We start from the raw sequence: 24,313 nt of genomic DNA on the forward strand, positions 1-24,313 counted from the left end.
CGAAAGCGAGTTATATATTATGGGGGACCAAGAGTTATAACATAAAACGTCTCCAAAGGTATCGAGTGTATTATTTTTATTTGTTTACACGCACTGAAAAATAAAGTTTAACGAGGAAAAAACAGTAAATGAAAAACCTCAATATTAGGTTGAAAGTGTATAAGTTAATGACGTCATAGATATTAAGACGTACTTAAATGTTACTTGGGACACTTGGGTCATGACATCAAAACTGTTACACCCAGCCACATTCCTCAGGTCTCACTACACAGTTCACTTTCGGGTGAGAGTCCAACGATCACGTTCCACTATAGTTCCTAATTGTGGCATACGTTGTGGTTGACATATCCACTTTTAGTAATTGGGGAAGAATTAAAAGTTATCTACAACATGTGATGGAGATGATATTGATCTACAACGAGTCACCCCTTACACGGGTGTATAAGAAAACACAATTCATTTGATCTATCAAAATTACCGTAAATGGGTTGTGCGAACTTTGGGTTTTAATGGTTAATTGCGGACAAACACGTTGCTGTGACAGTCTGGTCATTTGAGTACACCTACACCAGTTTATCTTTAGAACACAAAACGATTGAACAGAAATCCGTAATCGGACGGTCGATCTACATATCGATCTGTCGATCGATCGATTGATACATGTATAGTGATCCTTAGTAGGTAATCTCCATAATACATAAATTATTGACGACAAAATATACTGATGGAATAAAAATAAGGGAACATATGATATTTTGTACATTAGTTTCTTACACACCATTTCGTGAGAACACCATGCAATATGTTTGTATTAACACATAGCTGTTTACACAGGTGCGTGTGTTAACAATTTCAAGACATACGACTGGCTTCTCCTGGGCGATGTCCAGATCACCACTGCCATACATCTTCTGAAAACCTACATGATGGAAATCGATTACATTGTGACGTATAGTTAACCTGGCAATCATGGGTCTGTGACGCGTAAGTTAGCTACAAGTGCAACGGCTGTAAATAACTTTTAGTCGTACAATATGTTACAATTTGCTTAAAACCTGTTGTTTTTTGAGGATATGTAAGAAATTTAATAATATATTCGTGGCCGTTAGATAATCTCACAACTCGTTGTTTAAAAACGTATCAAACTCGTTTTCGCTCGTTAGGTGCATTTTAAAACAACTCGTTGTGAGATAAATGGTATCTAACGGCCACTCATGCATTATTCTCTCTGTTACGTGGTCTGAATGTCAGTGGCCTACTGTCGGGTGACTGACAGGTCCTGATACGGTGGATGAGCCTTTTGCAGTTACTATTTTTGTGCATCAGTATACATTGATATTGACGTAGATGAGATCAGAGTGGAATATTTCACGGAACAGAAAGTCTCCAAGCATGAAAAATACATTTGTCAGATACGTGCCATTTGTGCACTCTCGGCTACATTACACAAGTGAAATCTGCTGTCTAGACGGGTTGTATTGTGTGACAAGAAACAATCGATGTCACTGGTGTCAAGACCTATCGAGATGTGACACTTATTTTGATGTCATTATCTAAGAATAAATATGTTTCCTTCTCCTGTCTATGAGCTTGTCCTTCAGTTTGATCTTGTGTTTTAAGGCCAACAAGAGGACGTTATTGTATTGTATTGTATTGTATTGCATTGGATTTGTTTTGGTTTGTTTTTGTGTTTGTTATTTCTGTTGTATGTAGGGTTGTTTCACTTACTTTTTTTAAATTACTCCAAATGTCACTTGAGATGACACAGTACGTTTAGTAACTATAGTTTGGTTTATGACGTATTTCCTTTTCAAATGATGTCACTGCGCAGACGATGTAAGGTCGGGATCTCTCGCCAATGGTCCTACTGCAGGACCAGTCGCATAAATCACGTGTTTTGAAATATACAGCGTGTGTACGTTCACATTCAGCTAATAGTGCTGTCTCCCAAAGCGAAGTGTACTGGGGCCGGAAGTATAACATTTATCACTATGGCTGAAATTAATTTTTGGTGTTTAGAGTTCGTGAAAATATAAAACTGCATTTTCCATCGTTGTTGCGAACAAGATGGCCGCCAGTCCATCAATAATTGTATATCTTTAGAACTACAACACTTAGAAATGTGATGTTACTGTGAAAACTGATTTTATGGGGTTAGTAAGTTCATCAAAACTATCTGCTATATTGTGAAATAATTAGTTGTCAAATAGTTAAAATAACTGACTAAAATGACGGTGTTTTTTGTTACGAAAATCTACTAATTTGTGTTTTACAGACACTTATTGTGTTAAATATTACGTTTTGATTGCTAATAAGTTTTGTTAACATGTTTGGAAGAAATCTAAAACAAAATTTAATCCTAAATTGTAAATGTGCATCTAAACTGAAAAATCAAGATGAGATACTCATTCTATACCATTGATCTAATCGTTGCTTATTGAGTAAGCATTGTTGTCGTTATATAGCTATTAGCACTCACAAGTTACCATAACTACAAAACGAATGAACGAATGAATGTTTAACGACACCCCAGCACACACAAAAAAAACATCGGCTATTGGGTGTCATAAAAAGGTAAGTGTATGGAAATATTGTTTATACAATTATGTAAACACACAGTGTAAAGAGCTGTGTGGAAAATACATTACAATACAAATATTAAGTAAATTTTAATTTTTTTGTATACAAATCAAAGTGTTTTAAAAACTTTAAAATTAACTCAGGGTGGAATTTAAAAGATTTCAAAACATTTCTGTTGCCAAATATATCATTTCTCGTCGGCTTCAGATGATTACACTCCACTAAAATGTGGCGCACAGTCAGTGTACACTGACAATGTTCATACTGAGGAGGGTCCTTCTTTAAAATAAATGAATGCGTCAAATATGTATGGCCAATGCGGGCACGGCATAAGACTACTTCATCCTTCATGCACCGCCTGTAGGAGGACAGCAACTCTCCCAAGACTGGTTTAACAGAATGAAGCTTGTTCGTAACCACACCGTCCCAATCATCTTGCCATGTCGAATAGAATTATTGGTTAATACATTTAAAATCACTACAGGGGACACCAATATCTACATGGGGCAAATTCAAAACAGCCTTGGCAGCAACATCTGCCTTTTCATTACCCTTGAAGGGACATTCCTGAGTTTGCTGCAATGTTTAAGATGTTATCGACTAACAGAGACTTTTTAACGATTGTAATTATATATCAAATATATTTTTTTCTGCATAAAATATTAGTGGCTGTATATTATACGTGTTTCTGGTCGTTCTAATAGTTGTACTAGGTTAAATTTCATTTCATTTTCTAAAATATTGCTTTTTCGTACGTACTAAATTATTTGAAGACAAAATCCACTTTGTGCTTCTTAGAAATATTAAGACGACCAGAAACACATTGAATATACAGACACTGATATTCTAAACAAGAAAATATATTTAATGTGTAAGTTTAATCGTAGACAATTTTATTAGTCGGAAACATCTTACAATGGAAATTACACTTTCGCATCACCATCCCAACTAAGGGATGCTCCAATTTCATGTACTGCAAAGCTTCGAGACACGAATGTATTTTGATGCACATGAATCCTTAATCTGTTCCAGGGCTTTAATGATTTCTCAAATTACCGCAGTAAAGATTGATGCTAAATCGGGCAATCTCATGGAATTATTGTGTCTAATAGAAAAACTGTCGCAGAAGCAACATAATTCAAATTCCGCTATCCGTCTGTGTAAACAGGGATATATTCATGAATGAATGAATGAACGAATGAATGAACGAACGAATGAATGAATGAATGAATGAATGCTCGAATGAATGGATGGATAGATGAATGAATGAATGAACGAACGAATGAATGAAAGAATGAATGAACGAACGAATGAATGAATGAATGACTTGTTAACAAATCCATGGCACGAAAACCATGATGATATTATATAAATTAATACACAGTGCTGTATATACTCACCCACACACACGCTAGTTATTAACTGGTACACTGGTGAGTTCATCTCACTACCATCTTCATACACAACACAACCATCTGGCACGTTTCTTGCCTGATGTTGTGTATTGTCTGTCCATAGTCAAAACATGATCACTTTGAAGCACCAATAATAGGGCGTCAGTTTCATATCAGTTGTACAGCAGCCCTGAATCAGATCAAACCGGTTCCTTAGCTTGGGTACACATACCCATAACGCTTTTGTAGTCCACTGCCGGTCCAAAAGGTGGGGACTATTATGTTTCATCTCCGTCCGTATGTCTTTCTGTCTGTCCGTCAGTATGTCCGTCTGTGCCACATATATCATTCCGGATGGTTAATTTTTCAGGATGCAGATAGTGTTCTGAAAGTTTGTGTATAGCTTTATCATGTACAGTTAAAAAAATCAAGTTCAACTTTCATGGCAAAGTACGTTAGAACTTAACACATACGAAAAAATGTCGGACGGTGTTGAAAAACGGCCGCCATCTTGTTCGCACCGATTTTAGAAAATGTCATCATATAATTTCAGCCATGGTTATAAATGTTATACTTCCGGCCCCGGTTACTCCAAGACAAAGACTCTTTTTCAGCGCGTACTGCAGGACTATAGGAGCCAATTGTGTGTGTCCGCAGTCAGCATGCGTATTCGTAATCCCTAATGCATATTCGTAATCCCTAATGCGTATTCGTATTCCCCAATGCGTATTCGTAATCCTTAATGCGTATTCGTATTTCCTAATTTTTGACAATATATTTCCCTTTTTGTTAATATCTTTCGCTTATCCTATCGAAAACATGTAACGCCATAATATATTTCTTCCGATGCAACTTTTCCAGAAAATTTACTTTATCATAGGGTTTTTAAAAGAAATTTGAATAAAACATTTTTATTTAATTATTAAATTTATTTAATAATTCTGCTGTGCAAACATACCTGACAAAGCGATCCTATGAAAATCCTCACAAAAAACACACAAAAAACGAATCGAACGCCGTTAAACTTTAACTTACACTATATGACAGGACATTGCGTCATCATTATTTAGCTTCGTTTTCGATTCGTTTTAGTTATTTTATCGTAATTGTACTCCACATCCCATTTTTATATAGGTACCTTTTTTCAAATACGATCAGAATCATTGGTAATCATCAAAGTACTGTTACTTTATTTACATGCCTATATCCAAAACAAGTTCAGAGACTTACGAAGAAACGACACAAAGGGAGATAGTTTAATCAGGAACATTTATAAAAAAGTAAATACGATTTCTATATTTTCGCTGTAGCTAAAATACAGTGAAAATATGACTTTTCACCGAATATCACTTTGATGGTTTCTGTAGATCTATATATTTAATTGCTATGTATATAATAAATTTGTATATGTGATGTATGTTAATAAAAAAATAATATAAATATGAACCATACATATACACCTTTTTTTTTTGCATCATTATTATGGAGAATGTGTTTTCTTGTAATTTATTTATTTATATTTATACAATGTACCTTCAAATGCCGTTAAATTACGGCTAGGGTGTAAATACAGTTCAATTCCGGTCAAATTACATTCATATACCGACTTATTACATCATATCGTGATGAGAATTACCTCGTCGTAATAGCCGTCAGTTCGCGATCGTTTTCATCCACTTGGCCAATAAATAACTCGGTTGGTCCTGATGTTGTTAGTTTAGTTTCCTTTGTTTGGTGTTCTGCTACTGCCTGCCCCCACATATATCTGTCTCTGACTGTCTGTCTGTCCGTCTGTCTCCCCCCCCCCCCCCCCTCTCTGTCTCTCTGTCTCTCTCTCTCTCTCTCTCTCTCTCTCTCTCTCTCTCTCTCTCTATCTATATATATATATATATATATATATCTCCGTCTCTCTCTCTCCCTCTCTCTCTCTCTCTCTCTCTCTCTCTCTCTCTCTCTCTCTCTCTCTCTCTCTCTGTGTGTGTGTGTGTGTGAGTGTAATTGTGTAATATGCGTCTTTTTGTGTGCGTTTGTGTGTATACATGACTGTGCGGGTGTATAATACTATACGTTTATAAGCATGTGTATCTCTCTCTCTCTCTCTCTCTCTCTCTCTCTCTCTCTCTCTCTCTCTCTCTCTCTCTCTCTCTCTCTCTCTCTCTCTCTCTCTCTATATATATATATATATATATATATATATATATATATATATATATATATATATGTGTGTGTGTGTGTGTAAATGATAAAAGAAAACAGGTGTACATTATATATATAAATGCATTTAAAAATAATTATAAGACATAATCTCATTTTACATGTTTCATCTTATCTTCAGAAAGGAACAGCTATAGAAAGAGATACAGCGACAGACAGAGACAGAGACAGAGACACACACAGAGAGAGAGAGAGAGAGAGAGAGAGAGAGAGAGAGAGAGAGAGAGAGAGAGAGAGAGAGAGAGAGAGAGAGAGAGAGAGAGTTTGTTTAAGATATTTATGTACATTATTTTATATTTATTAATAGCGTCATTTACAAGAGTACTGTCATACAATACTAAATGCAGATTAACCGTTAGCAGTTTTCAGAGTGGTATCCACAAGAGGAAGAGGAATCTGGTATAAGTCCAGAACGATGTAAGTCGGTATTTAAAGTACTGCAACCATATCTTAATCTAGTGTGGGAGACATTTTCCCTTCGATTTCTATAGGAATGTATACTGAAATTACCTTGCAGCTTTGGAGTGCTACTGCTTTTTTGCAAGTGGAAATTCGTTAACTGTTTCGAATTTCTAATGGCAAGTCATACCACAGGTCTATTGTTGAATGTAAAAATTACATTTTAAGTAAATTAGTTCTTGCAAAAGGAATTGATATGTCATTTTGATTCCTTAATCTATAATGAACGCACTCTTCAACCCTGGGTGGTATACAATTTACTAAGACGTCAGGAGCGATGCCATTACGTATTTTATACATAGTACAACATGATTTTGCCTTTCGGCGTTCTGAAAGTGTGGCTAGTCCTCTTTCCGTGTATAGCGCGTATCTTGATGCGAGCAGTGGTAAACCCGTTATTATTCGTGCTGCTTCAAGTTGGATTTTTTCTAACTTTTCTACAACCAGTGCAGAACATCCACCACAAACGTCAGTCGCATATTAGTACTGGGCGTATAAACATTACATATATTTGCATTAGTATTTGTCGATTTTGAGTATACTTGTATTTTCTCAATGTAGAAATCATAAACGAAGCTGATTTACATATATCTACTCAAAAGAATTTAAGGGTCAAAAATTTATAACCGAATAAGTTTCAGAGTGTATTAGATTGATGATGTAAACTACTCCAATTTTTTTTATTTATTGTTCCATATTTACAAAAAAACACACAAATGAACGTCACTGTATACAAGAAAGTCACACGACATGCTGTCAAAGTTGAAGGTTGTCAAACATGGATTTTACACATTAGAACATTCGTTTAATAGTGTGTGAATCCACCCCTGGCGCGAATACACTCGACACATCGTTGCCTCATGCTGTTGATCAGACGTCTGAAGAACTCTTGGGGAATGGCCTGCCACTCTGCCATAAGAAGTTGACCCACATCATGAAGGTTGGCCGGAGGGGCATGGTTATCCCGAACTCTCCTGCCTAATTCGTCCCAGGCGTGCTCTATTGGGGCCAAGTCAGGCGAATATGCTGGCCAATCCATCCTGGCGATACCTTGTTGTCTGAGAAAGTCCGTTACCACCCTGGCGCGGTGGGGTCTGGCATTGTCATCCTGCAGAACTGCCCCGCCGCCAATCTGCTGAAGGCTGGGAGAACCAACGGCCGGATAATCTCATTCAGATAGCGGATTCCATTCAGATTGCCATCCACCACATACAGGGGGGTCCTGTAGTGGATAGAGATGCCGCCCCACACCATGACGCTGCCACCACCGAACCGGTGACGTTGTCTAACGTTAACGTCAGCGAAGCGCTCCCCAGGACATCTGTAGACACGAACCCGACCGTCGTTGAACTGGAGACTAAACCTGGACTCATCAGTGAACATCACTCGACCCCACTGAACACGTTGCCACCGCAGATGAAGCGTGCAACATTGACGTCTGGCCGTTCTGTGACGTGGTAGGAGTGGTGGTCGAACAGCCTGGCGACGGCAGCGTAGATTGTTGGCTCTCAGACGATTGCGTATGGTTAGATCAGACACTCGAGTTCCAGTCGCAGTCCGCAGATTGTCACGTAATCGGCGTGCAGTGGTTGTGCGTTGACGTAGAGCCATATTGGTGATGTAGCGGTCCTCTCTATTTGTAGTGCTTCGGGGTCTTCCCGAACGTGGACGATTTCGAACAGAATTCGTTGCTTGGTACCGTTGCCACAGTCGGCCAACGACACTCTGACTGACACCAAGTCTCAGAGCAACATTTCTTTGCGTATTGCCATCCTGAAGCCAAGCAATAGCCCTTCCTCGATCTTCGATAGTCAGTTGAAGTCGTACCATTGTCGAATTTGAAGTGTGCACCGTACACGAACGCAAGCTCCAATTATACGGAAATTCAGCATTGGGAACATGGAATACACATGCAAAGCGTGCAAATGAAGCGCTTTGTGAAAAAGCAAGTTATGGGCACTTAGCAGACCTTTCGCTTTCGCCCTAATTTACGTGCAAATGTAAGCATGTTTTCGCCATTAGAACTAGCCGACAGTGTCAATGACAGTGGATTTTAATTCATTTATGGGTTGCTTAGACCCACTTTCGTCAAACTGGAACAATACCATGCGTGACATTATGGTCTAGCTAATATAATTGACATTCAGAAAATAATGTCGAAAATATCGTCTGACCCTTAAATTATTTTGAGTAGTATATATGTTATGAATATGGTTTGTCCATTTTGCATTCTCTGTAAATGATAAACATAGTCTTATTCTTATTTCTGTCCTCAATGCACTATTAAACCACGGTTTATCATCAGGAAGGATAATAGCTGTATAACGAGGTACACATTAGCTGTCTTACACTTATTTCTGTCCTCAATGCACTATTAAACCACGGTTTATCATTAGGACGGATAATAGCTGTATAACGAGGTACACATTCTCTTATTCTTATGTCTTTCCTCAATGCACTATTAAACCACGGTTTATCATTAGGACGGATAATAGCTGTATAACGAGGTACACATTCTCTTATTATTCTTATGTCTTTCCTCAATGCACTATTAAACCACGGTTTATCATTAGGACGGATAATAGCTGTATAACGAGGTACACATTCTCTTATTCTTATGTCTTTCCTCAATGCACTATTAAACCACGGTTTATCATTAGGACGGATAATAGCTGTATAACGAGGTACACATTCTCTTATTCTTATGTCTTTCCTCAATGTACTATTAAACCACGGTTTATCATTAGGACGGATAATAGCTGTATAATGAGGTACACATTCTCTTATTCTTATTTCTTTCCTCAATGCACTATTAAACCACGGTTTATCATTAGGACGGATAATAGCTGTATAATGAGGGTCTTTCCTCAATGCACTATTAAACCACGGTTTATCATTAGGAAGGATAATAGCTGTATAATGAGGTACACATTCTCTTATTCTTATGTCTTTCCTCAATGCACTATTAAACCACGGTTTATCATTAGGACGGATAATAGCTGTATAATGAGGTACACATTCTCTTATTCTTATGTCTTTCCTCAATACTATTCGGTTTATCATTAGGAAGGATAATAGCTGTATTTCATTCTCTTATTCTTATGTCTTTCCTCACTATTAAACCACGGTTTATCATTAGGACGGATAATAGCTGTATAATGAGGTACACATTCTCTTATTCTTATGTCTTTCCTCAATGCACTATTAAACCACGGTTTATCATTAGGACGGATAATAGCTGTATAATGAGGTACACATTCTCTTATTCTTATGTCTTTCCTCAATGCACTATTAAACCACGGTTTATCATTAGGACGGATAATAGCTGTATAATGAGGTACACATTCTCTTATTCTTATGTCTTTCCTCAATGCACTATTAAACCACGGTTTATCATTAGGACGGATAATAGCTGTATAATGAGGTACACATTCTCTTATTCTTATTCTTTCCTCAATGCACTATTAAACCACGGTTTATCATTAGGAAGGATAATAGCTGTATAATGAGGTACACATTCTCTTATTCTTATTTCTTTCCTCAATGCACTATTAAACCACGGTTTATCATTAGGACGGATAATAGCTGTATAACGAGGTACACATTCTCTTATTCTTATTTCTTTCCTCAATGCACTATTAAACCACGGTTTATCATTAGGACGGATAATAGCTGTATAACGAGGTACACATTCTCTTATTCTTATTTCTTTCCTCAATGCACTATTAAACCACGGTTTATCATTAGGACGGATAATAGCTGTATAATTAGGACGGATAATAGCTGTATAACTGAGGTACACATTCTCTTATTCTTATTTCTTTCCTCAATGCACTATTAAACCACGGTTTATCATTAGGACGGATAATAGCTGTATAACGAGGTACACATTCTCTTATTCTTATTTCTTTCCTCAATGCACTATTAAACCACGGTTTATCATTAGGACGGATAATAGCTGTATAACGAGGTACACATTCTCTTATTCTTATTTCTTTCCTCAATGCACTATTAAACCACGGTTTATCATTAGGACGGATAATAGCTGTATAATGTGATACACATTCTCTTATTCTTATTTCTTTCCTCAATGCACTATTAAACCACGGTTTATCATTAGGACGGATAATAGCTGTATAATGTGATACACATTCTCTTATTCTTATGTCTTTCCTCAATGCACTATTAAACCACGGTTTATCATTAGGACGGATAATAGCTGTATAACGAGGTACACATTCTCTTATTCTTATGTCTTTCCTCAATGCACTATTAAACCACGGTTTATCATTAGGACGGATAATAGCTGTATAACGAGGTACACATTCTCTTATTCTTATGTCTTTCCTCAATGCACTATTAAACCACGGTTTATCATTAGGACGGATAATAGCTGTATAATGAGGTACACATTCTCTTATTCTTATGTCTTTCCTCAATGCACTATTAAACCACGGTTTATCATTAGGACGGATAATAGCTGTATAACGAGGTACACATTCTCTTATTCTTATTTCTTTCCTCAATGCACTATTAAACCACGGTTTATCATTAGGACGGATAATAGCTGTATAATGAGGTACACATTCTCTTATTCTTATTTCTTTCCTCAATGCACTATTAAACCACGGTTTATCATTAGGACGGATAATAGCTGTATAACGAGGTACACATTCTCTTATTCTTATTTCTTTCCTCAATGCACTATTAAACCACGGTTTATCATTAGGACGGATAATAGCTGTATAACGAGGTACACATTCTCTTATTCTTATTTCTTTCCTCAATGCACTATTAAACCACGGTTTATCATTAGGACGGATAATAGCTGTATAATGAGGTACACATTCTCTTATTCTTATTTCTGTCCTCAATGCACTATTAAACCACGGTTTATCATTAGGACGGATAATAGCTGTATAACGAGGTACACATTCTCTTATTCTTATTTCTTTCCTCAATGCACTATTAAACCACGGTTTATCATTAGGACGGATAATAGCTGTATAACGAGGTACACATTCTCTTATTCTTATTTCTTTCCTCAATGCACTATTAAACCACGGTTTATCATTAGGACGGATAATAGCTGTATAATGAGGTACACATTCTCTTATTCTTATTTCTTTCCTCAATGCACTATGAAGTTAGTCATTAATTTTTAACTGAAAGTCTTCATGAAAATGTAATACATAATTGCTAGATTGTATACTGGAATTGCCTGTAGATTTTTTATATGCTTAGTTATATTTTGATAATATATATATATATATATATATATATATCGTTAAAAAGTGTATGTTTTTCTCTACATGACAGGCTTGTTTCGTGAGAGAGTTGAATTATTGCTCTCACTCATCAGATGTACACCCTAACGTATATCTGGCTCCCACACGGTTGAGCACTCTATAAAATAGCGTCTTTCAACTCGAAAACGACTACTATATATATATATATATATATATATATATATATATATATATATATATATATATATATATATATATATATGTACATGTATATATATATTACAGATGTCTGGACGTCGCCCAGTGGCAAAACGCTCACCTGATGCGCGGCAGGTTCGATCCCCCTTGGTAGACCTATTAGGCTAGTTCTCATTCCAGCCATAATAACAAAGGCCGTGGTATGTACTATCCTGTATGTGAAATACTGCATATAAAAGATTCCTTGCTACTAGAAAGAATGGGTCATTGCGTGGCAGCAGTGGGTTTCCTCTATTGTTATCTGTGTGGACCTTAAGCATGGGGCCATATGCCCGGCGCCATATACAACATGTTTTAGTTTATTTTACAACACTAGAGCACATTGATTAATTAATCATCGGCTATTGGATGCCAAATATTTGGTAATTCTGACTCGTAGTCAACAGACCGGCCTCGGTGGTATCGTGGTTAGGGGAGGCAGACTGACTTTTTCCTGAATTAAACGAAAATGCCCGAATCTGCACAATATTTATTCATATTATCATTACTACCACACAGCTATATAGGGTTTGTAGTAACGAAACACTACACAGTGTTACATGGATTTCTAATAATTTTGAGGTTAGAATGATAGAAATACCTGTACAATGTTTTCCCGAATTTGAGGTTTTGTTCCAGCACTAAGGGTGTGGGGGTGGGGGTGGAGTTTGCCACTCCTGCAATCCTGTCTGCTACGCGTTTAACGTTCCCTATTTAAACAAATCAGTACAGGTCAAAACGCCTATAAACCGGATACTCCTTACAACCGGACATTTTAATTGGGTGTCCGGTTTAGAGGTGTTTTAGATTATCTGTCGAGTATCTCCGTCTAAACCGCTTCCTTATCATTAGTTAGTCGTTAGTTTGTACGGCACATACATGGTTAAAAGCTAGTACCGGCATCGGTGACGTCGTGGTTAAGCCAACAGACTACGGGTTGGTGGGTACAGGGTTCGCAGCCCGGTACCGGCTCCTACCCAGAGCGAGTTTTAACGACTCGCTGGGTAGGTGTAAGACCACTACACCTTCTTCTCTCTCACTAACCACTAACAACTAACGCACTGTCCTGGACATACAGCCCAGATAGCTGAAGTGTGTGCCCAGGACAGCGTGCTTGAACTTTAATTGGCTATAAACACGAAACTAATACATAAATAAAAGCTTGTTTGTTTTCTTTAACGACACCAGTAGATCACATTGATTTAATTAATCATCGGCTATTGGATGTCAAACATTTGGTAATTCTGACACATCCGAGGAACCCCACTACATGTTGCCCAAATGCAGCAGGGGATCTTGTATATGCACTTTTTCACAGATAGGAACAGACATACCACGGCCTTTGATAAGTTGTTGTGCACTGATTGGAACGAAACACAACAACAATCAGTTGAATGGATCCATCGAGGTGGTTGGATCCTGCGACGCAAGCACCTCAAGCGAGCACTCAACCGACTGAGATAGACCCAGACCCTAAATCGTTAATAATTCATGCAATTAATTCCTGTAGTTTTATTAATATGACCAGGATTATGGATAGATTGTATAGGATAGGCCTGCAGTGTTTTCAATTGACATGTCGACATATCATGCAGGATTAATAGTATATGATTATAAGCAGTAAATATAAGCACGAAATACATATCGATTAATAATAAATGCATAAACTTAATGAGTATTTCAAATACTGCTGGCTCGTGACAGGTGAACATGTACCAAAACACGGTATATGAAAATCATAATCACACTCACACACACACACACACACACTCACACACACACACACATGCAGACACACACGAACATACACCTTTACACACAAAACACACACACACACACACACACACAAACTCATACAGACACGCAGACATATACGCACACATATACACACATACTGACAAACATACATACAGACACACGTACATACATACACATACACACATTTCGTTTATACTCATTTTTGTCTATTAAAGTTCAAACACACTTTCCTGGGCGCACACCTCAGCAACAAGGGCCGTCTGTCCAGGACAGTGGGTTAGTGGTTAGTTAGAAAGAGAAATCGACGCGGCGACCTTACCCCTACCTACTGGGTAGTTAAACTCGCTCTGGGTGTGAGTCGATAATGGGATGCGAACACAGTACCTAGCAGCTATATGTCCAATTGTGTAACCACAACACCACAGAGGCTGGTTAACGCACACAAAGACACAAACAGACACACAGACATGCATTCCAATACTTGAGTACTTGCCTACATACATCCATTATAGGATCCATGCATATAATATACATCCATCCATCCATCCATCCATGCACATACATGTTTGTTTTGTTTAACGATACCACTAGAGCACATTATTTATTAATCGGATGACATATAGTCTTAGAGAGGAAATCCGCTAAATGTTTCCATTAATAGCAAGGCATCTTTTATATGCACTATTTTACAGACATGACAGCATATACCATCGCCTTTGATATACCAGTCGTGGTGCACTGGCCGGAGCGAGAAATAGCCCAATGGGCCCACTGACGGGGATCGATCATAGACCGACCGCGCATCAGCCAAGCGCTTTACCAAGGGTCTACGCCTCCCCACTGCATACATGCATAACTAGTATTAAATACAACCTACATTTTATAGTATTATTAGTTTAGTTTTTAAACACTAAGGCATCTTCTTTCTTACTATTTGGGCCGTTTTTGATAACTGAAATCATACTTTACTTAGATTTTATTGTTTAGATTATCCATTTCCGTACATTCGAATTGTTTTTGGTCATCCTAGTGTTTTTAATATCACAAAATGCATTTCTCACATTCTTAAAAACGCACGTTCGTTTGAGAAGTAACAGTTATGGAGTCAAGTTTTAGTCTGATTTCAGAGGGTATTTCACCATTTGAAAGTAACAGACTCACGTGTCAATCAATTATAATTTTTTCCAAAGATGTTACAGGTCTGTAGATTAACTAAACTTAGTATTAATTTTCAAAAGTTGAAACTAAGGTCTGTCCATTTAATAAGATTTACAACCCGTTTACAACCATTGTTCTCTGTGGTGATTAACATGACAGACGAGTGTCATTCTGTTGGCCCACTTGTTTGTATATAATATAAATATTGTATACACGTAGACAGACTTGCGGATTTTTCTGCCATACAGCTCTTTGCGTGTTCCTGTGCTATTAGCATTCTACTGCGGAGCGGAAGCAACGTCCTAGTCATAGAATAGAACTGACTGGCACGGTATAATTGGATGTTGACAGAGTCAATTTTCATCAGACAAGGAAGTTGAAAGGTGATATAAAAAAAGACGTCCTTACAAAATTAATAGACTTTTGAGCTTAAGGTCTTGAGCTTAGAACAAGACAATTTCATTTCATCTCAACCTATTTTCGTGCCTATATCCAATTAATGTTCAGACACGCTGTCCTGGGCACACACCTCGGCTATCTGATCTGTATGTCCATGAGAGTGGGTTAATTGATAGTTGTTTTAGTGGTTAGTGAGAGAGAAGAGGGTGTGGTGACCTTACACATACCCACTGACTCGTTAAAACTCGCTCTGGGTGGGAACCGGTACCGGGCTGTGAACCCAGTACCCACCAGCCTCAGGTCCGATGATTTAACCACGACACCACAGAGGCCGGTACAAGACAATACACTGGACATTGCAGTGCGTTTACGTATTATAAGGACTTGTCTGATTCTAAAGCCAATGTAAGATTTATTCGGCAGGCATAACTTATTCGGAGACATATTAAATTACATGTTCTTGTTTAGCGGTAGTGCTAGACCAAATAACATTCAGCTGGGTCGTATATTTCATGTATACATCACTTCAGTTGTTAGCTGAGGTTAGTAAAATAAGTACTACGTCTTGTTATATATACAGATCAAATTATAGCGTGGCGGTCGTATATCATACGTGCTATAAATATAGCATTACTATAAATATATCATTACTAGGCACATATATATATATATATATGAAAAACAAGTTTGTTTTGTTTAACGACACCACTAGAGCACATTGATTATTAATCATCGGGGTAGAAGGGTTTGATCTAACGCCCTAAATTTATGACAATCATGTAAATATGTTTAATTTTTAAGTCTATGGCGCGCACCATCCCCGCACAACAGCACCAAAATGCAAAACAGCCCTTAATCCTACAAACGTATATATGCACATATCAAAGATGGATCTACATATAGAAGTCGAACAAACAAAAACAAAAACAAACAAAGAAACAAAAATAAAAATAAAAAGCAAAACGAAAATGACCTGGCTCCAATCTCCTAAATACCCCCCCCCCCCCCCCGCCCCCGTTTCTAGATCCGCCATACAGACATGGCCTTCTTCAATGGAATGGGGTGTCGGGGGTGGGGGTGGGGAGCATTAAGTCAGAAATGTCCTAAACTTGAACAAGATAAATCAATACTACCATACCTGCCATTGGGTAAATACGTACGGGAGCATATATTAAAATGTAAATTGCTAGTACATCCAATGAGCTATTGAACAACCTATATGTTTTATTGTATGGACAGTTTAGATCTCACTACACGCTTCACTTCCGGGTGCAATGTCGTTCATCACAGTCCGCTATAGTTCCTAATTGTAACACATGTTGTGGTGTACATGTTCACTGTTGGTACTTGCAGAAGAATTAAAGGAACTAGTTATGTTAGATACCAAGTTCTCTGGCTGTATTTTGCCCATGAGGTTTTGAAAATTATGCCTTTACTTTTGCACACATGGTTATGAAGAAGAGCAGGTGCCCGGGATGACCCGATTCCTCTGTCATGCCTAAAGACACACAGTAGTCACAGTGGGCCGTGTAGCAACAAACCGAGACAGAAATTTGTTCAACTTTGGAGCAAAAATTAATAAAGGTATAAAAACAATCTTTAAAATGGTATATGTCATTAGTGTCAACGAAAACCCGTTCTATTAGCAATTTGGATGTGAAGTTGGGCAATTTAACACAGGTTTCAATGACATATAGCATCTGTGAAGAGAGACCATGGCAAATATATTTATGTAATACTACCCTCACTGCAATAGGACGTAAATAACGTCTAAATCTTCTTCGGCGTGTGCGTCTTTTTTTTTTTTTTTTTTTTTTTCAAATATTTATTCACAGAAGCCCTGTTTACATTTGTTATCTGTCCCAACCACAGGGATGAAGTAACAGAGTTACAATACAAAGTTAAAGCTGCAGTCCGTGGAGTATTTTTTATTATTTAAGCATTTAGAATATATTATCCAGTTCTGTTTGGTACATAAAATGTCCACCACATCGCTATAGTTTCGTAATGCTCGCTTATCTACAGTATTTAGGTCATTTACAAACGCGTTTGCTTTTGGTTGCCATGTATTCAGTTATTCTCACTTCAGTTCTCGTACGAGGCACTTGTATCGTGTGGAGCCGCCTTAAAAGCTTTTACCGTTAATGAAAACCGTTATTTCCTCTGTTTGTTATGCACATACATTTCCTCTGGGAAACAGAAGAATCAGTTGGGAGCACGCGATCGCCGCAGTTGGTCGCGACTCGTGAAACATTAATAGTGTGTGTAATGTAGGAACTTCTTCAGAACGTATCTATTGATAGCGAGAGAGACAAATCTGAAAAAAAAGGGCTCAAAAACAGGTTCAAGGTGAAACCTTCTGATATTTTGCTTTATTTTGGTATTTTTAAAATAGCCCAGATATTCTGAATGGAGGATGGAGGGTTGATCGGTCTGCATGTCAGTTTGTATTGCGAAAAACATGTAGACCATAGATTTTCACATAATGAACCGAATAGTGATTATTTCCAAACGCAGACACAGCGTTTTAGATTTCACTAATTTCGCCTCCATTGCCCCCCCCCCCCCCCCCCCCCCCCCCCCCCCCCCCCCGCCATGTTTCCTACGCCAGTGTTAATAATTAAATATGTAGGAGGAAAGAGTACATACATACTTTTTGATCTGGGATTGTAGGATGAATGTATTTAAAAAAAAAAAAAAAAAAAAAAAAAAAAAATGAATGAATGATATACAATTCATTATTTAAAATACACGAAGTTGACATTTCTATTTTACAAAAATCTCTGTATGTTTTCAATGCAGATTGTTTGTCCTATAAATAACTAAGTCTATTTAATGAAGTAAAACTGGTAAGAATGGGACATTATGCGAGGCTTTCCAAGCGGAATTTCCCATTCGGCCTGGATACAGCCGACATTCTACGCCATTAACGAGTTTCTATTTTAATTCTGCAGAATAAACAAATCAGTAATAAAATGAAAGCCAATCTACATTAATTTATTTCGTCATCTTGCTTAAGCGTGTTTAAAAAAAAAAAAAAAAAAAAAAAAATTAACATCAACATGTTTGGCCACGATTATTTGTAACACAGCGGTTATCAACATTGGTGCCTTGAATAAGGGTGGTAATGGAAGTATGTTGATGACATATCTTCGACAGTCAGTTATGTCCGGAAAACTATATGTGGGACAGACAGACAGACAGATAGAAGGATGGAGACGACACCTAAACTCATCTTCCGTTGGGCCGGTAAAGGGGGAGGGGGCGGGGGCGGACGTGGGGTATAATACAATACTACTACACCAACATACATACTTCGAAACAGATTATGCTCTTCGCCTAATATGACACAATTACAGCTAACAGGCGGAATTACACTAGACAGGTGTAATAGTCTGTTTTAAATGTCTTACATCGCCGTTAATGAGAACACATTCGTCATTTATGATAGCACATAATAATACCACATATATGTGTGATAACAGTTTAAAGACTGTTTGTTGTCCCGGGTGACGACCCGGTCGCGACAGACATACCAAAAAGGGGTTGGTGTGTCTTGCCTTGAGTTGAATACTATTTTCATGCTCATATATCACTAGAGTTTCGAGCATGTCCGTCCCGGGGCCTGTTTCTGGATAGCCAGTGACTTACTCCGGGACAGAAAAAAATAAGGGGACAATTTTGAAATTTACATCCAAAAATTAAACAGTGGGCCTTTAAAATTTTGATGCGCATCTCTAGTTAATATAATTAATAAATACAAAAAATCTTATCATTAAATTTTGTCGCTAGATTAGATGGGGCGGTCAAAAAGAAATTAGATCGATAGAGAACTAGTTTAACGTGTTCGTGCACCACCAGGGCCTCGAACACGCTCATCCCGAGTCCGACCTCCGACCTAGATCGGTGGCCTGACTCGGGATGGGGAGTCGAGGGTAGTGTTGAAAATGGGCAGAATTTTGAAAATAGCAATTAGTAAAAAAAGTTAGTAGAATAAAAAAAAAAAAGAAGAGAAAAAGTTACGAGCCAAAAATAAAAAGAATTGACTGTTCGGCCGAATATTTATATAATTTGGAGCATTTTAGAAGGACAGTCCAAAATTAATAAGGGAAAGAAGAGAGGATCGGACTATTTAATAATACAAAGTTTGAACGGAGGTCAAAAAGTTTAAAGTCCGATCTATATGTCCTGAGAAAGGTTGACGTCTACGGCGAGCTGATGAGGGGTCCGGCGGTCAAGTATAGCTGGTATGACTTGGTGGTAGCCGGCGCCGATGATAGCCTTGAGGATCCTGTGGATGGTCTGGCTATCCATCTCTCGTAACAGGATCGCTTGTCGGAAGCAGTCTCGGCACCGGTGGGTCACAACGAGTCCCGACTGGCCGTACTTGGTCCGGAGGTGATGCAGCTCGAAGTGGGTACCATCCTGCAACGGAGTCCATGCTTGGTTGAAGAACTTCCCCATCAGCTTGCCGGAGTCTGTAGTGTCCCCCTGCACGCAATGCCGGAATGCTGGCTTGATCTTCCTAACTTGAAGCTTCCATGCGTCTTCCGGCTGGGCTGGGGGAGGCGGGGGGGGGGGGGGGGGGGGAGTTGATGGCTCGGCGGCTTGTCCGTGTCGGGCTGGATGGCAGGTGTAGTGGCCTTACGCTTCGCCGCCGCAACAACAACAGGTCCCTTTGGCGGCTCGACGGAAGTGGTCGGTAAAGTTGACCGCATCACCGGAGCTGGCATAGGCGTCGGCGTAGTAGTCGGGGGGGGGGGGGGGGGTGCGGCGGCGACTGGGCCATAGCCATGTTCAACTCGCCGTAGGTCGCTTCTAAGGTCTTCTCCACTATAGGTGTCGTCGTCCTCTTCTGCCGGATCGGTGGGGGCGGCGACGCAGAAGGACCCGCCGCCAACTTTGAATCCCCCCGAGCCGCCCCTGGAGCACGTCTCCTCCTCCCTCCTCTTCTAGTCTTCTTTACCGAGTCGCCATACACTACGGTCACGGTCGCCCGTGACCCCGTGTACGCAACTCGGTACTCCAATAATGCTCCGAAGGAAGCTATAATTCCCCCCAGGTGGGGGAAATGTGTGGCGTGTAAGTTAGTTACACGCTTCAAGGGTTGTAAACAAGTTTAGTTGGAATAGACGTTTATTGACTTTTTTTAGACTTAAACTTGAGCTTAAACTAGTTTTACATGCCCCTTACACCACAAGGGTTTCAGGCATGAACCTGGAGCCTGTTGTTCAAACGTTAGCTAGTATAGTTAACAGTTCATTTTCAAAACCAAGAACTGAATCAGTACAAGTAACACAAGAAAACACAGCGTTAAAACTGGTTTATAACAACCAAAGGTATCAATAGATATTCAAATCTAAAGTTTATTTTAAATGTGTGTAACACTAATTAACGGAAAATATATTAGACTAACCCAAAGTTAATTGCTTTGAACACCTGTACTCTGGTTATTAAGGGTCGGGACGTAGCCCAGTGGTAAAGCGCTCGCTCGATGCGCGATCGGTGTGGGATCGATCCCCGTCGGTGGGTCCATTGGGTTATTCCTCGTTCCAGCCAGTGCACCACGACTGGTATATCAAAGGCCGTGGTATGTACTACCCTGTCTATGGGACGGTGCATATAAAAGATCAAAAATCGAAAATAGTAGCCCATGAAGTGGCGACAGCGGGTTTCCTCTCTCAATATCTATGTGGTCCTTAACCATATGTCTGACGCCATATAACCGTAAATAAAATGTGATGAGTGCGTCGTTAAATAAAATATTGCTTTCTTTCTGGTTATTAAAGATATAGAGAATAATACATGAGCTGTCATTAGATAACATTTATCTTACAATGAGTTGCTTAAAAAACATATCTAACGAGCGAAAGCGAGTTGTATAGGTCTTTAAACAATGAGTTGTAAGATGAATGGTATCTAACGGACACGAATGTATTATTCTATTTCTTATATTGAAACAGTTTTAAAATTAATTCAAATACCTTTTCCAACGAAAACCTATTTACGGCCCTTGTGCTTGTAGTTAACGTGTGCGTCACCGACAAGTCAATTTCAAGTCATCTTGTACGTCACAGGGTGATTGATTCGACCGTTCTTCTTTATTTAGCATTGGGGACCTGGTCATCACCTACGAGCAGCCAGTCGTATGTCTTTAAAATGTTAACGCACGTATATGTGTTATCAAGTAGAACGATTGATGTTCTCACCAACGGGTATGTTGGGAAATAGAATAATACATTCGTGTCCGCTAGATACCATTTATCTTACAACTCAGTGCTTAAAAATGTATCCAACTCGCTCGTTAGATGCCTTTTGAAGCAGCTCGTTGTATACTAAATGATAATGATCATGCAGCCATGCTTCTTGTGACCTGATAACCCCTACACGATAATTCAAAGTGTTATTATGTAACTGCCTGATAACACTTCCGTTATTAGTATGATAACATTGGCGTTGCTATGTGTTATGAGGTTACTAGAAAATTAATTATGCGCATGACAGTGGGTTAACAGGTCAGTAAGAAATGAGTTCTGGGCATGACGGATATTTTTTAAACATCCATTTACAGCAATAATTGTTGAACTGAATAAATAAATTATCATTTATAGTATTCGCTCCCATTCGCAACGAGCCAACGTTTTGAATTGAACATCTTAAAGGGAAAATAAAGTAGCTTTATGCAAATAATGTTTATCGTCTATTGCCCTGTTTCCGCGAGGGACCTGTTTCGGTGATTGTGTCGTGAGTGTACAACAGTGTGTACATGTGAAGATGTTTGACATCGCTGATTTTTGCATGGGGAAAGTAAACTAATGTTTATCACATTCACAGATATATTCTTAAAAATAAGGTTATAACGAACAACGAAAGCAAGATTGAACTTAACCCACTCACAAACACGGGACGTTTCTTAATACCTTTTTTTCCTATGATTTTCAAAGACTGTAATTTGAAAGAAAAGTTAATTTTAAAACATATTTTTGTCTGTTCTCAGCTGTACTGCTATCTAGTTATTGGCGACACATGATTGTCACGATGTTTGCTGACAAAACTCTCGTTACAAATAATTGCCAAACACATATGGTCCTTATATGTTTTAACATAAATATCTTTCTAGTTCAATCAACCAGCAGAACGGTGCCAGAAATCCGTGCTAGAAAAACCGTCTAGCACACCTCCCCTAGACGGCAATGCGCCCTTTACAGTGGATAAATGGTATCGTCATTTAGGAGGTAGTTTTTTTCTATTCATTACGTCATTCCATAATGAACTGAAATGAACTGAAGTTTATTTGCAATCTGGCCGTAATTCGACGGCATATGAGGTACATTGTAAAACTATCATTAAATAAATAAATGGCAAGATGGCACATTTGTCATAATAATGTACATCAGATATTCAAAGGTATATATATGTTTTTTAACAAAAGAAGACGAAAAACAAGTGTATATCTATGGGTTCATACTTGCATTTGAAGACATACACTGCCGTTTTCAGTGGGAAGATAATGATTCAAGAGTCGAAAATGTAATAATGGTAACCAATATTTTTTCTCTAAATTGTTTAAATATGTCTCGAACACAATATTTGATTAAAACAGCCTGTAACAAGATGCTTTAGATGAGTTAACATGTAATTGTGCCATGTGTGTAAGAACTGATCCTGTAATCTTAAAACAATTCTTTGTTTTAATAGATTACATCTGATAGCTGGTTACACTGTGCAGTCCATACATTAATATATCCAACATCATCCAAGCCAGATTTGATATACTTTAACCATTTTTATAATCATCCAGCAATACTTCATCTATCAAGAATTATAACTTTGTGTGTTTTCCAGTTATTAGTTTAAACCAAAAAGTGAACATTCTTAATTTGGCATCAAGGGAGACTGGGTAACGTTCCAGTTCTCCATATAACATATTCACAGGCGTTGACTTCTTAACTGAAACTTCATGAATTTATTTTGTAACGTTTTTAAATAAGACAACTTTTCAAAACCCCAAATCGCGCAACCATATAACAAAATAGGTTGTACCATACAACCAAACAATTTCAAAATAACTTGTACAGAAAGGTCATACCGCCTTGTTTTAAGATAAAACACATAGCTTTTTTGACTTGTGAAAACAAAGCTTTACTAGTATTAGTAAACTTGTTAGACTTATGAACAATTAGTCCAAGGTACTTGTAGATCTCTACATTCTCTAAAATTATGTTTCCTAAATTAACTAATTTGTATAATCCTTCATGCTACCACTAAACATTAAAACCTTAATCTTCGTGCAACTGACAGTTAATTTCCGTGTACTACAATACACACCAAAGAATCTAATAAATGTTGCATATGATCATAATTGTCTTCGAGGAGTACCATGTCATCAGCATATAATAAAACAAATAAAACAGTACACAAATGTAGCACATCGTCAGATATCGTTTTTCAAAATTAAGTCCATTGTAACCATGCGCTTTGAAAGTATCTTGACCGGCCTCGGTGGCGTCGTGGCAGGCCATCGGTCTACAGGCTGGTAGGTACTGGGTTCGGATCCCAGTCGAGGCATGGGATTTTTAATCGAGATACCGACTCCAAACCCTGAGTGAGTGCTCCGCAAGGCTCAATGGGTAGGTGTAAACCACTTGCACCGACCAGTGATCCATAACTGGTTCAACAAAGGCCATGGTTTGTGCTATCCTGCCTGTGGGAAGCGCAAATAAAAGATCCCTTGCTGCCTATCGTAAAAAGAGTAGCCTATGTGGCGACAGCGGGTTTCCTCTAAAAACAGTGTCAGAATGACCATATGTTTGACGTCCAATAGCCGATGATAAGATAAAAAATCAATGTGCTCTAGCGGCGTCG

This window comes from Gigantopelta aegis, chromosome 1 (genome assembly GCF_016097555.1).
Source record: "Gigantopelta aegis isolate Gae_Host chromosome 1, Gae_host_genome, whole genome shotgun sequence".
Taxonomy (NCBI): Eukaryota; Metazoa; Mollusca; class Gastropoda; order Neomphalida; family Peltospiridae; genus Gigantopelta; species Gigantopelta aegis.